We start from the raw sequence: 13,095 nt of genomic DNA, 5'->3' as shown, positions 1-13,095 counted from the left end.
TCTATCTCTTCTCTTCTCTCTCTCTCTCTCTCTCTCTCTCTCTCTCTCTCTCCCCCGATCCCTCCGCATCGCTCGTCACAGCCATACGCGCGCGCACCCACGGCTTGATCAAGCCTCTCCTCTGGCTGCGAGAGATTGTTCCTTCCTTCGTCGTACTTTGTGGCCCCTGTCCGACGATCCCTGGATTAAATTGCAATTACCTTTATTGCGAGCGCGCCCGTGCTCCGTCTCCGTTCCGACGCTACAAAATAACGAGGCTGATGATTTTCGGATTGGAGCGCGCGCGCACGAGGAACGATCCTCTCCCGGCGCGGCGCGGCGCGGCGCGCGGTGGCCTCCGGTGTCGCGCGGGCCGTAGAAGCGCGTCGGAGTTCTCTCCTCGAGTCGGCGGAAGTGGTAAATTGCTTTTAAGCCTTTCTGCCTTCTGCCTTCTCCCCTTTCCTCGTTCGCTCGTTCGTTCGCTTGATTGATAAGATTATGACGCACCGCGAATCGAATAAACGCACACGCGCGCGCTCGCGTTTAACGCGCGGCCGTTGTTATCCTTTTGCTGCGATACATGCCAATATTGTATAATCTAGTTTAGAGCCTTGGACCGTGAATGTCAAATCATAGTCGGCAAACGTTTAGGTACTATTCGAAGCGAACAGCAGACGGAATGAAGATGGAGAATACCACAGCTGCCGGTAATTACGTGCTAGAAAGAGACATTAATCTTTGGAGCAACGAGAAATTCATTCTCTGATTATGCTGTTTCTATTACGTGTAGAGGATCAAAATATATTAACTGCGTTGATTTGCAAATGTAATGTCTAATTCTAATTCATCTTTTATCATGAATTTATGTAATTCATATAATATATTTACATTTTTAATTATTACTTTGTAAATGCTGCTAATCTAAACACTCTTACTAAAATTAACATATCATTATCACTAATTTATATATATATATATATATATATATGTGTGTGTGTGTGTGTGTGTGTGTGTGTGTGTGTGTGTGTGTGTTATTAAAATTCATAATTTAAAATTTCTGATTGTTACACGTTGATTTCAAAGATAAGTTAAAATTCGTCGGCTTTTATATTTCATGCGTTGCAATATAACGATCACGCATTTAACATAACAATTTATTTTAATAATATAGCAAGAGAAGAGAATGCCGTAAGCATCATTTTTCAATAAAATTGTACAAGTTATAAATTGTATATGTAATTATTTGTATAAATTATAAAACTGTTTCAGTTTTCAGCTCTTATCGTAAAAGCACATTATTACATGCATATAATATATTAGTTTTCAGAATGATTAGAATGATAGACAATGATTATTTACGTAATGTTCAATTTCAAATTAATAGACGAAACAGATATGCATCATGCTTAGTTTGAATCTCAAGAATTGCACTGTGTATTGTCACGTTTGACATAAAGCGACAACAAAATAGGATACAATGATGGTTTCTAAAGTTGCGCGGTGCACCGAGGAATCCAAATAACTCCAGCGAGCATAAGTCATCCGTAAGGCCTGAGGGATAGCGGGTCGGGTACCCTAGAATTATCGCTAAACGTTATTGCCTAGGCTCTATAGATCTTGCGTATAAAATACTAGGTTATCGTTACCACTTACGTATGGTTAGAAGCGAGGGTGGACCGGATCCGAATGGCGGCGGAGCCGGAGTCTAGACTTTTGCTAAAACATATTTCGCTAACCGTTGACTCGTTGCGCGTACCACCGATTTCTAAAGACGCTTCTGCCCTCCTCCTCCTTCTCCTTTCGCATTCGTTTTGCCCGAGGATCAGAGATATGTGTATCCTTAAACTGTAAAAGCAAACGGTTAAGAGATTTTAGATTGTGAGATTTTCCAAGAGTCTTTTTTAAAGAGAGAAGAAATAATAATCAAAATTAAAATCAAGTCAATCAAGTATTTGCTTACAAGATATTTACGTACTATAAAGTACTGGCCTAGGGTAGGATGGAGTGTGTGCGTCTTCTCGCTTACCCCCTTTACATCCCTACACGTACAAATACAGAAGCTAGATGTGTCATTGTTTACAATATGCAGTTAAAAGAAGAAAACGTTCCCTCTTTGATGGTAATTTTTATTAGCGAGAATTAAAAATCCCCCTTGTAATCACGAGTTTGTCATTAAAAATAAGATTTCGTAATATTTTATAGTTTATTTTGATTAGTTTTATTTTGGGGGGAATGTGACTAGCGCAATATTTTGAATAATAGTAGAACAATATTTTTTTCTATTATCGATCTTAAGTTGAAATTTCGTTTCGAGTTGTGTGCGAAACAAGTTGTACTCTTTCTTATTTATGTTCTAATATAAATTCTAATTCTTTTATTTGTTTTATATTATTTTATTTGTTTATATGTTTGTTCCGCAGTGCGAATTTTTATGTGATAGTTTTTTCTACCGGTTATATCTGTCATTTTCCAACTATATAGATGCTTTTAATAATTCGCGTGTGATGGAGTCACGTTTCCATTTGTGACAAGACATTAACTCGTTTTTTATCTTCTTTTAGAGGACATAATGATTCAGCGAACCGTAGCGAAAGAGAGAGAGAGAGAGAGAGAGAGAGAGAGAGAGAGAGAGAGAGAGAGAGAGAGAGAGAGAGAGAGAGAGACGAAGGCACGAGAAGAGAGCAACAGATAGAACAAAAACCGGGCGCTTTGTTGTTGCGCGACAGTGGTTGGAGGGTATAATTCATCGTTGTAACAGACTCTGGGCACCGGCACAAAGGTCAAAGCTGGCCTGGACTGGTCTCGGCAACGCGCTCAGAATTACGATATTTTGAACAACGGATTCGGCGGCCGCGTTTCACGTATGTGTGCGGCCGTTCGTTACTTTTCGAGCGACGTGTCAATACCAGACGATTTCTGTCGGACAGGAGTCGTCACGCGGCACAGCGCGCACTATTACCCATGTAGCCGTCATATCGATATCTCTTTCTACCTCCCTTCCTTCCTCCCTCTCTCCCTGCCTGCGTTTCTCTCTCTTCCTCTCTCTTTTTTTGCATATAACAATGCGTGATCGATACTCGGTTGGGTCTGGATACGTTTTCCCCCGCGTACGCGACTTTTCGAGAAGCGGTTAAAATATTGCGTATTCGATGATCTTTTCGCTTCGCGTTATCATAACCGAGTTTAACATAACAAGGCGAAACAAATTCGTGTGCGCGTTTCACCCTGTGCTTGAAACGATCACCCTCGCGTCATTTCTATAACGACGGTGGACAATGTGAGGTCTTTCTCAGAGACTTCGGAGATTAGCGACGACTTTTGTCGAGTTGACAATTTTCATTTAAAGGGATATTCTACTGTAAAAATGTAAAGAAAAATAAAAGGGATTTAAAGTTATCCTATTTTATCGATTAAATGTTTTTTTTTATATGCTAATTTTTTAATTACATTTACAGATTTTAAAATCCTTTCTTACAATTAAATTATATAAGCATCAATATACATCAATAACTAAAGAGAGAGAGAAAGAGAGAGAGAGAGAGAGAGAGAGAGAGAGAGAGAGAGAGAGAGAGAGAGAGAGGAGGGTTAGTAAAAAATTAAGATTATTAAAAATTTTTAACCTTGCTTAATATTTAAAAGGCCCCTATTTTGTAAATTTTTAATTAATTCTAGATCAGTCGATTTTATAGCTTGATAGAAATTAAAAAAATTTTTTTATATTAATGGATTGTACATCGCCTAACGGTCCGCATCGTATCTTCGTGATAAATATAATTTTGTTAAGAATAAAATTTTTTTATGTTTCAGGTCACTCAGAGGTTTATCATGTCCACAGAGAGAAAGTCTAAAATTCCAAATTCAGTGCTATTTATATATTATTACCTGGACAATCTAGCAATGTTAAACAATACCATCATAATTTACAAAACTTAATAAGTATATTAATAAAAGTTGCATCTAAATTGTTTTAATACTTTTCTATAAAAAATTTTCTGAAAACATGTTTTTTTTTCTTTCGACCCAATAGAGTAGAATAAATTAGTTCAATTTTGTAATTTTGATTTAATATTTCGAACGCGCATGGCATTATTCATAATTATTAAAACGACAATGTCTACGGCCGTGTATCTGTGCACAATATCAGAGAACCGCGCGCGCATTAATCTATTACATTTCTCAGAACTTTGTTGATCCTTCTATCATGGTGGAAGTAAGGGTTTCTCATGGAACGTATGAGCGCTGTAACCGAGAGGGACACGCTGACTGATTGTGGTTGCGACGATCTTGACATCGTGCGGGAGAACCTGTCGCATCTCGTTCGGATTTATTTAAAAGAATAGAATTGATTTTTGTGTCATTCATCTCGCAAGAAGAAATCATTCGCTCTGTACCTTTAATCCTGCATCACGTAAACATTTCTGTGACTTTATATAGCTAAGTTTTATACCGTTTGATCAAAACTAATTTCCAATTGTCGAATGTTGAGAAAACAACTACCATACATTCAGAAAAATAAATTGTTAATTTGACTAAAGTTTTCAACTTAATTAAATTTGTTTAATTCAAATACTTGTAAACTTCAGTCAAATATATAAAGATTTGATTTATAATTCAAGTATTTTATGTATTTAAGTTAAATAAATAAATACTTGAACTAAGGAAATTTAATTGAGTTGAAAAATTTAGTCAAATTAACAACATTTTTTTCTCAGTGTAACTTTATATAATTGTACGTTACACGTATATGATTTATTAAAAGAATCGGGATCGATTTAATCTAAAAATTAATATGCCAAAAAAAACTCAAAGATGGAAAAAATATTACATTATTTTTGAACAATCGAGGTGTGTTCAGTGTATTGTGAGGAGCATAATTTAAACCTATTAGGCGATTAGGTTCTAGGAACGAATGACAATAGAACGCGATATGGCAGCGTGGTCTATCTTACTCCGATAAGGGTACTTTAATTCAAGCCGTCTCCGCGGGGTCGGTGCAGGTATATCTCACAGCGCATTAAATCCACCGCCAACGCCAGCGTAGCGCCAGGCAACGTAGAACAGAGTTTGACGAGCTATTAATTTATTGTTTCAAATTATCAAATAACGGTCTTCCACGAAGCGGAGATTACGGCGCGTAGGTTCGCTTTGCGGTGCACCGGACCGTGTGATTACCGAAGTTCGGAGGCTATGGTGCCTCAGACATTTCGTGGGCGCCATTCGCTTCAGCGGACAAAGCTATGAGAGAAACAGAGAGAGAGAGAGAGAGAGAGAGAGAGGAGAGGGAGAGAGAGACAGACAATGAAGAAACGTAGGAGAACCGACGGCGCGGCGGCGTGAAGCGCAGTGCTGGTAATATCTCTCCATCAAAATTGCGTGCGCAAAAACTCCCACGATTTTTGGCTACGTAATTATTACCTGCTGTAATTCTACCGCCGCTACCGCCGCCGCCGATACCACGCTAGAGATCATCGTGGACCGCCAGAGGATGTTGCCTCGACTCGAACATACCCACGGTAGCGCAAGATCTCATCTTGGTCTTTACGTAAAGGAGAAAGTCTCGGTCTTGTGCACGTCGTACGCGCACAAGTTCGGCAAAAAACGTGTATCCCGTCACTACGTAGAAGACGCGAGAGTTCCCCCGTAAGGACCGCGGAAGCGAAACATTCGGCAGAGAGGGATCTTCTCTCCGAGAGAAAAGGGGAGAGGAGTTTGATTTACCCTGCGCCTCCAACGTTCTGTTTCATGTTTACGTTCTGTATTCCACCGAGCGATTGAATAAAATTTTTATATTCTCTCAGGGAAGCCTCACATACATCCCATCGCCTCTATCTCCTCCTTGATTGTGGGAATACGAGATCTAAATCGAGACGGAGGAGGATAGAACCTTCGATGTGTAACACACAATACGCAGCTCAGTTCGCTTGATGAGCATGCTGAACACTTCGCTAGGCGATATAGCGAAACGATGATCAGATTGTTGCTTCGTAATGAGGCGATCTCGAACATTCGTTGCCGAGCGAGCGAGAATCGAAGGGTGACAAGGGAGAGGGAGACAGGAGCAATTAAGCGTTTGGCGAATCAATAGCTCCGGTGCGGCCAGATCGCGCGCGGAGCAAAAGCGCGCTACTCGAATTTGACGCTGCCCGTTTTACCCCCGTGTATGTGCGCGCGCGCGCGTCTCTCTCTCTCTCTCTCTCTCTGTGTGTGTGTGTGTAAGTGACGGATCTCCCGATTTATTTACGAAGAGGAGAAGGAGAATGTAAAATCAGGATTCCAACAGATGGCTCGAATCTCAGACCTCAGGCCGTGAATACGTGGGCAGCGGGGGCGGCGGGGAGTAGAGGGGGAGGGGGGAGAGCGCACCCGACCTCACGATTTTACGCCCCCGGGGCGTACCGCCGATGGAAAAGTTGCGCTCCGAGTACTCCACTTTGTTTTTTTGGACCCGTGAATCGTAGCAGCTCGAAATTTCCGAAACATCCCCTTTCCCCTCCTGCCCCTCCTCGTTCTTCTTCCCGCCCTCCTCCCCCGACCGCCACCGCTGTCACCCTCCGTACGTCGTAACATGCTTCTCGCGTTTGCCGCATACCTCATCTCGAGAGAGCGCATTACTTATTTATTTATTTATTAAACGAATTACACACACCCGGGCGCGATGTGTCCGCGTTACCTTGAAGGCTCCCGGAGCTGCCTGACAACTCGACGTATTTCACCCGAAATTCCCTCTTACCCTGTAATATATTCCTGCAAATTAGATCTTGCATGCGATTGCGATCTATTCGGTCGGAGCTGAATTTCATTGCGTTATGCTACATTATTTAATACTTTGAGGAGGAGAAACGCATCACTCGCGGATGCAGTCTCTTATTTGCGATAAAGCGAAAATAGTAAACTGAATGTAAGAAAAAAAAATCTATAGGTAGGCTCGAATCGCAGGTCTCGAGTATTAAACATATATATATATATAGAGAGAGAGAGAGAGAGGGAGAGAGATGGCCGCTTTTATTTAGTACGATAGCGGCGACGGTAATAGCGACAGTAAACACGTAAAATAGTAAAATAACAGTTTGATGAAAGAGTAAAATGATAGTGATTACGGCAGCATAAGAAAGTCCCTCGTCGGAGAAGCGAGGAACGCGTGTATCGGCATTATCCAGGCACGCGGGGTTACATTACACGTATCGCGCGGCTGGCAAAAAGGATGACGTAAGAGTCACGAGAAACATTAAATTGAAAGAGAAGAATCGCCGTAAGTGTTACCAAGATTCTCTTTTTTCCTTTTCCCTCGCGCTCGCGTTCGCCGCTCTTCGGAAATCTTTCTTCATTTAACTCACAGTATGGTACTCAATTACCAGCAAAGTTTTACAAATCCACTCGGGCGAAGACAAAGAGCGGCACTCTCCGCTGCCCTTTTGCCGACGTATTTATCCGGAATTAAAAGAAAAGCGTTTTTCTTACGCTCCCGCAGTTTAAAACTTTTTCCTTTTAAAGCGGCGCTCCTCCGTCTCGCCTCGCCTCGCCTCACCTCGTCTCATCTCGTCTCGCCGAGAAATAAACGTTCCACCCCGAGACGGCCGGGGAAGAAAAATACCGGTTATCCGAGCTTTGAGAAAGTTCGCTATCAGGACGATGAAAAGCGTTGTTTTAGCGTCCTAATGGTCGAGACTAAATCGTACAGGTATATATAACTTTTTCACAGGGCACGCGCTCTACAACAATCGAACCGTGTGGCGGAAAAGTTGACCGGGTTACACGTGGTTGTAGGCGAGACAGATTCCTCGCGAAACTCGATAAACGAAATTAACGAGTGAGATCTCGGTAGCGCGGGTCCCCGCGCGTGCCATTACCGTGCTTATCGAAATATTTTTGCCCATTATCGGGGATGTTGTGACACGTAATAATTCCAATGTTTAGACTACCCGTCGTGGGGTATTAATAAACGGGGTAATTCGTAGCCTCGCGGAACAGGTTCAGCCGAGTTAGCGATAAATCGAAAGAGACCCCCGGTAGGCACTCGCTATATGTCGGAGCGATGCCGATGTCGGACGTAAGATATCTACATCGAATTACCGGTTGCCGAGTATTAAGTACAAATAAAAGACACGTGACACGTGTGTGTGTGTCTGCGTGTGTGTGCGTGTGTGTGTGTGTGGACGGCAGCTTGCAAAATTTTAATTGAAACGTTTTTTTTTTAGTGCCGGTGTACGATTCGAGATATTATTACGTAATTCGTATGTAACGTAATAGCGAGCAAAAACTGTCAGTCACAAATATCTATTTTAATAAGATATTATATCTCTTTTTCGTAGTAAATATAATAACTTCAATGAGAGAAAAAGAGAATGAGAGAGAGAGAAAGAGAGAGAGAGCAAGGGAGAAAGCTAACGCGGCAGAGAAATCCTTGAAAGTGAACTTATGCAACCGACTTTTTTTCTCTCTAATCCCAATCAAATTTTCTTCGCTGGATATACATTTACACGCGCGTAATGTTGCGTCGCATTCGAAGTGCGCTCGACGAGTGCGTCGAGTAATCGATCGACACGCGATACAGTCGGAGGGAAGTGCACATTTTGATTTACGATGAAAATTGGCAGCGCCGTCAACCACGATTCACATGCGGCAAGTCGGACCGTCAATTTCAATCATGACGAATCAAATTGTGAGATTGTGAACGTTATTTCGATAAACGCCTCGGGCCATACTTGGCTCTCTTTTTTTTTTTATGAAACACAGGGAAGCATTCATGTGCGTCGCTCTGACAATTAGATAACAAGAATTTAGAAGCAAAGAGAGAAAAGGGGGAGGGGGAAGGGTCGAATAACAAAATGAAATAAAACAAACTGAAAAGAAACGATATCCATTATAATAAGTAATTATATGCAAGTGAGAAACGTCCGATCCCTCTGCACCTTTTTCGCCATTTTTTTCGCCGCAAAAAACGCGAACAAGTAACAAAGCTCGTATGACGTGGCAAAATAACAGCGGTTCGTGCTTCTTTCGCGGAACAATGCGGCTGGATTACCAGAAGCGCTTGTTCTTAACTACGTATCGTGCGGTTCGGTATAACTGCACGATGCGCACGTAGAGAACGGCGCAGCGCGGCGCGGCGCGGCGCGGCGCGGTGGGCGAACATAAACAATGCAAGTATCTAACGACGAAGCGAAGTGGGGTAAGGGGAGGAATTTGAGCACTTGGCACGTAGGGCTCCCCGCGAGCCGGCGTCCAATTACCAGTTGGGCGCGTATCTTCCTGGGGGGTCCCATACGCAATTGTTGTATTTCGCTATTGTTCCGCCGTGTGATTGGACCCATTGTTTTTGCCTCCTCGTAATTATTAAGCGGGCGAGCTGCTTCGAAAGGATCCGGCTCACAAGTTGCCTCCTCTCCTTCCCTCCGCTCTCTTTACGATCGCGGACCCTTCGACATTACTTTAACGAGTAGACGCGCGAAGATCGTCTTCCGTGGTTCCCGTTTTAAAAAACTCGGAGGGACAGCACAGAGAACATAAGCTCGTATTCAACGCGAAGAAAAAAAAAAACCATGTCGCGCGCCGACGTCCATTGAAACTATAAACATTTTGCCAACATGAGCCTATTACCTTAATGTCATATTAGATTTTTGCTGTCCGAGTAACATCAATCAAAGTTGTACCAAGAAGTAAGGTAATATCACATGTGGAAGAGTGCCCCAAGCACATTGCGTACTTTCTCTCGATTATAGATACCGAAGGCTAAACCAAGAACCACGTCATCTGTTTCAATTCAATGTCGTGGCATTAGTTTGAGCTGTAAATCACTGAAAATTATAAACCGTCAAATATATTTGTGTAACTTGGTAAATAAACATTATTTCTAGTTTAATTTCAGCAAAAAGATGACTGTAGTAGCTCCTTGATTCGTTTAACGAAAATCGATAAATTACGATGCAATTTAATAAAGAATATTATTGTACAATATTTTGAACACATCGTTTCACTTTTTCAGAAGCAATACGAATGATGTTATAAGCATGAAATGTTTTTATAAATCTGAAATCTAATTATCCGAAATCTATACATCAAACCAAAGTTATTTGTGTAAATAATTATTTCATCAAGCAAAGTGATAAAAAAATCTTAGATATAATAATAAACTAATAAGAGAATTAAAATATAATAAATTAATTAAGCGTTTCAAAAATCAATTTTTCTTTAAATATTTTAAATTTACTAATAGATTTTTCTGGTTTAGTTTCCACGTCGAGAAATATTAATTTCCAATTTGAGATTGCTGCTAATTATTTTCGCAAAATGGAAACTTTAATAAATGTGTATTAGACAAGGAAAATATTGAGGCACGAAATAATTAAAGCAGTCCGCTTTCCGAATAATTTTAGTTTTATTGATATATTTTTCATTGTCGATTAAGTGTATCTTAACATGAGTCGATAGGACAAGTAAGTAATCAACGTCTATAAAACAAATTGCGAGATACATAAAATTCGATGTTGATCAAACATGTTATTGCTTTTAACTCTTCCAAATCTGGAAAAATATGTTTACCGTAGACCGTTACCTTTTTTCTATCGCATACTGTTTGACTTTGTTTAAACAAGGTAAACCGCCGATACGGCCTGCTTTATATCGCGAAAGCATATTTTCGCAGCGCCTACTTTTTATGCGTAATGAATAAAAAAGAGCTCGCGCACGTTGCGGACGTTGGATCTGGAAAAATGCAGTTTCTGCAATCTGTTCTGATGGTATTCCGTTGTTGCGTTTCCCCGAATAGAGAGAATATCTCGCGGATGTGCGGGGTGTCGAAATTTCAATCCGTTTGCCTCTATTTCAAAAGCTTCAAGTTTTTATTTTAAATTCAAAAGCACGCGTTCGATGTGAACGTGCAAACCTGGCGGAAGGCTATTTAAAACACTATCGGGAGTTATTTACTGTTACTTTAACAGTTGATGCAAAACCGATCGAGTAAAATGTGCGGAGAAGAAATATATGCTGATGTCAGAGCTTTACCGTTACAATTGTGAATCAAATTTCGATTTACAAAAGTTTAAATCGATTTCCCTTTAATTGATTAATGAAAAGGAAGAAGTATAAAAGTTGCAATTAAATTAAAAAAATTTCTTGCTAAGAAAGCATTTAACGCAAATATGTCGAAAGATTTTTTAAAATTTTCTTTTTTATTTCTTCAATGTCTTACTCTTCCTTTTGCTTTATTTCACGAGTGAAGCGAAGATGTTCAGGCGACTTGTTCACGATGCAATCGTACGTAACCGAAATTCTGCGGTGAGACACTCACTCCGTATCACATTTCCTTTCCGCCCGAGGCGCTACAGTGTATTATACGTCCACATAGAATAAAGATCCTTTGACAAAATTCTCCCAAGGGACCCTCTTTAGGGACGGCTATATGGCCACCAGGAAATGACTGAACCGCGTTAGGATATTAAGTTATGTTAAAGGCGTCTCCCTCCCTAAGAAAAATGTGTGTAAGGTCCTCGCGGACTTACGATCGAGAGAATCCTGCTGGCTCAGGGCGATTGCAACCGAATCTCCGAACCATTTTGATACTTTTCTTCGTGTCACATGACAGCCATTTTTTCAAATGTAAATAGAAAGAGAGAAAGAGTAATAAAATTTTTATATAAATCTTTTAAACAGGATAAATTTATTTAAAAGAGAAAGAAACATTATAATCTTTTATGGCATTTTAAATATATGTGACTATACATCCTTTTTTTAAAATAAATTTATTTCGTTGAAAAGATTTATATAAAAATTTTGTAATTAATTGCGTTTGACAAAAATTTCTGTTATGTGAGAAACAAAATTTGCGCGACTAAGAAACTAACAACTAAGATCAAATAAAATAAAATTGTTCAAAAAATTAGAAAATAAATGTTTACAATAGCAATAGTATTTTTAAAAATTAATTTTTAGCTTATTTAAATGTTTTACACGTAATACAATTTACAAATTTTTAACATAAAAAAATTCTAAATAAATTCACATTCTAGACAAGTTTTTTCAGTTTAGAGAATAATTTAGTAAGTAATAATAAAAATTGTAATAAATTTTTGAATAAAAGAGATTATACGCGTAATTACTCGGAATAAGGTTTCTCGATTGTCAAACTGCAAATTAGACAGCTAGGAAAAATAATGCAAAATTAAATGTACGATCGCGTTCATCTTTTCTAACTAAATACTTAATTATCTGAGCATTCCTCGAAAGTGACCGCTGGGCCCATATTTCACCGGGTATTGCCCGCGTAACCGACGGAATTTGCAAAAAGGCGAGAAATATCAATAATAAAGATACGAGAGTAACTTTAACGTCAGTTCCTCCGACACAGGTCGTGGCTGTAACCAATGAAGACGTAAACCCATGTCCGCGCGTAATTTAGAGTCCTTAAGTCCCAGTAGGTGGTTGGCCACCACCTGGGGCTCGAAACACCTTATCGCGCTCACAGCTACTACACCCCATCCCCCCTGTTGCTCTTCTTTCTTCCCGCAGGCAATCTCAACAGCAGTTCTGACCTTCTTTCAATATTTGTCCAATATCGTAACTGTATGAGTACTTGACTATATGTGTATACTCGTTATTATGTGCAATTTAATGTAAAATAATGTTTAAAAGTCTGTATTTTTTATTGTTACAATAACTCTGTTTTTATAGAATAAATGGCAATATCAAACCGGTTCAAACTTGGCTTTTCCTCTTTAGGAAAGAAAATTAAGATTGTTTTCACAAATGCCGTCAAACTCATTATAAATCTACGTTGTCATTGTACTATATGTTTTAAATACTGCGCGTTCGAATTATACGGTTACCGTATACAGAGGTTTAAGAATTTTTTAATAATCTATGAAATAGTACTATTCTATTATATTTTTTGTGCGACAAATCTTGACTTTAGGATATTAAAAAAAATTTTTTTCAATTTTTTCTTGAAATTATTTCACTGGTACGATTTTTTTTTATTCGCCCACATTTTTGTATCTTTAACCAGTGCTTGGTTCATGCATGTTCACGGGACAACGTTGCCTTACAAGCTGCCGTGCTTGAAGATCGTACTGCGCGTATTAGTCGACACGCGCGGACAGCGTCGGTAGAGGGGAAAAAAAA

At 39.8% G+C, this 13,095-nt stretch overlaps 1 long non-coding RNA gene across 2 annotated transcripts; it reads right to left on the bottom strand.

The window, feature by feature from the left end:
- Window positions 1-826: 826 nt before the first annotated feature.
- On the bottom strand, window positions 827-3,778 carry LOC118644377. Of its 2 annotated transcripts, none has more exons than XR_004962193.1 (3): window positions 1,940-3,778; window positions 1,633-1,824; window positions 827-1,554 (listed from the first exon to the last, which is right to left on the bottom strand). It is a non-coding gene; the product is annotated as an uncharacterized LOC118644377 (long non-coding RNA). The 2 variants fall into 2 exon arrangements; XR_004962194.1 differs by having other exon boundaries at window positions 1,955-3,778.
- Window positions 3,779-13,095: the final 9,317 nt, after the last annotated feature.

The sequence above is a fragment of the Monomorium pharaonis genome, chromosome 2, assembly GCF_013373865.1.
Source record: "Monomorium pharaonis isolate MP-MQ-018 chromosome 2, ASM1337386v2, whole genome shotgun sequence".
Classification (NCBI taxonomy): Eukaryota; Metazoa; Arthropoda; class Insecta; order Hymenoptera; family Formicidae; genus Monomorium; species Monomorium pharaonis.
Note: the sequence above shows the minus strand (reverse complement) of the source record. Positions and strands in the feature narration are given on the sequence as shown.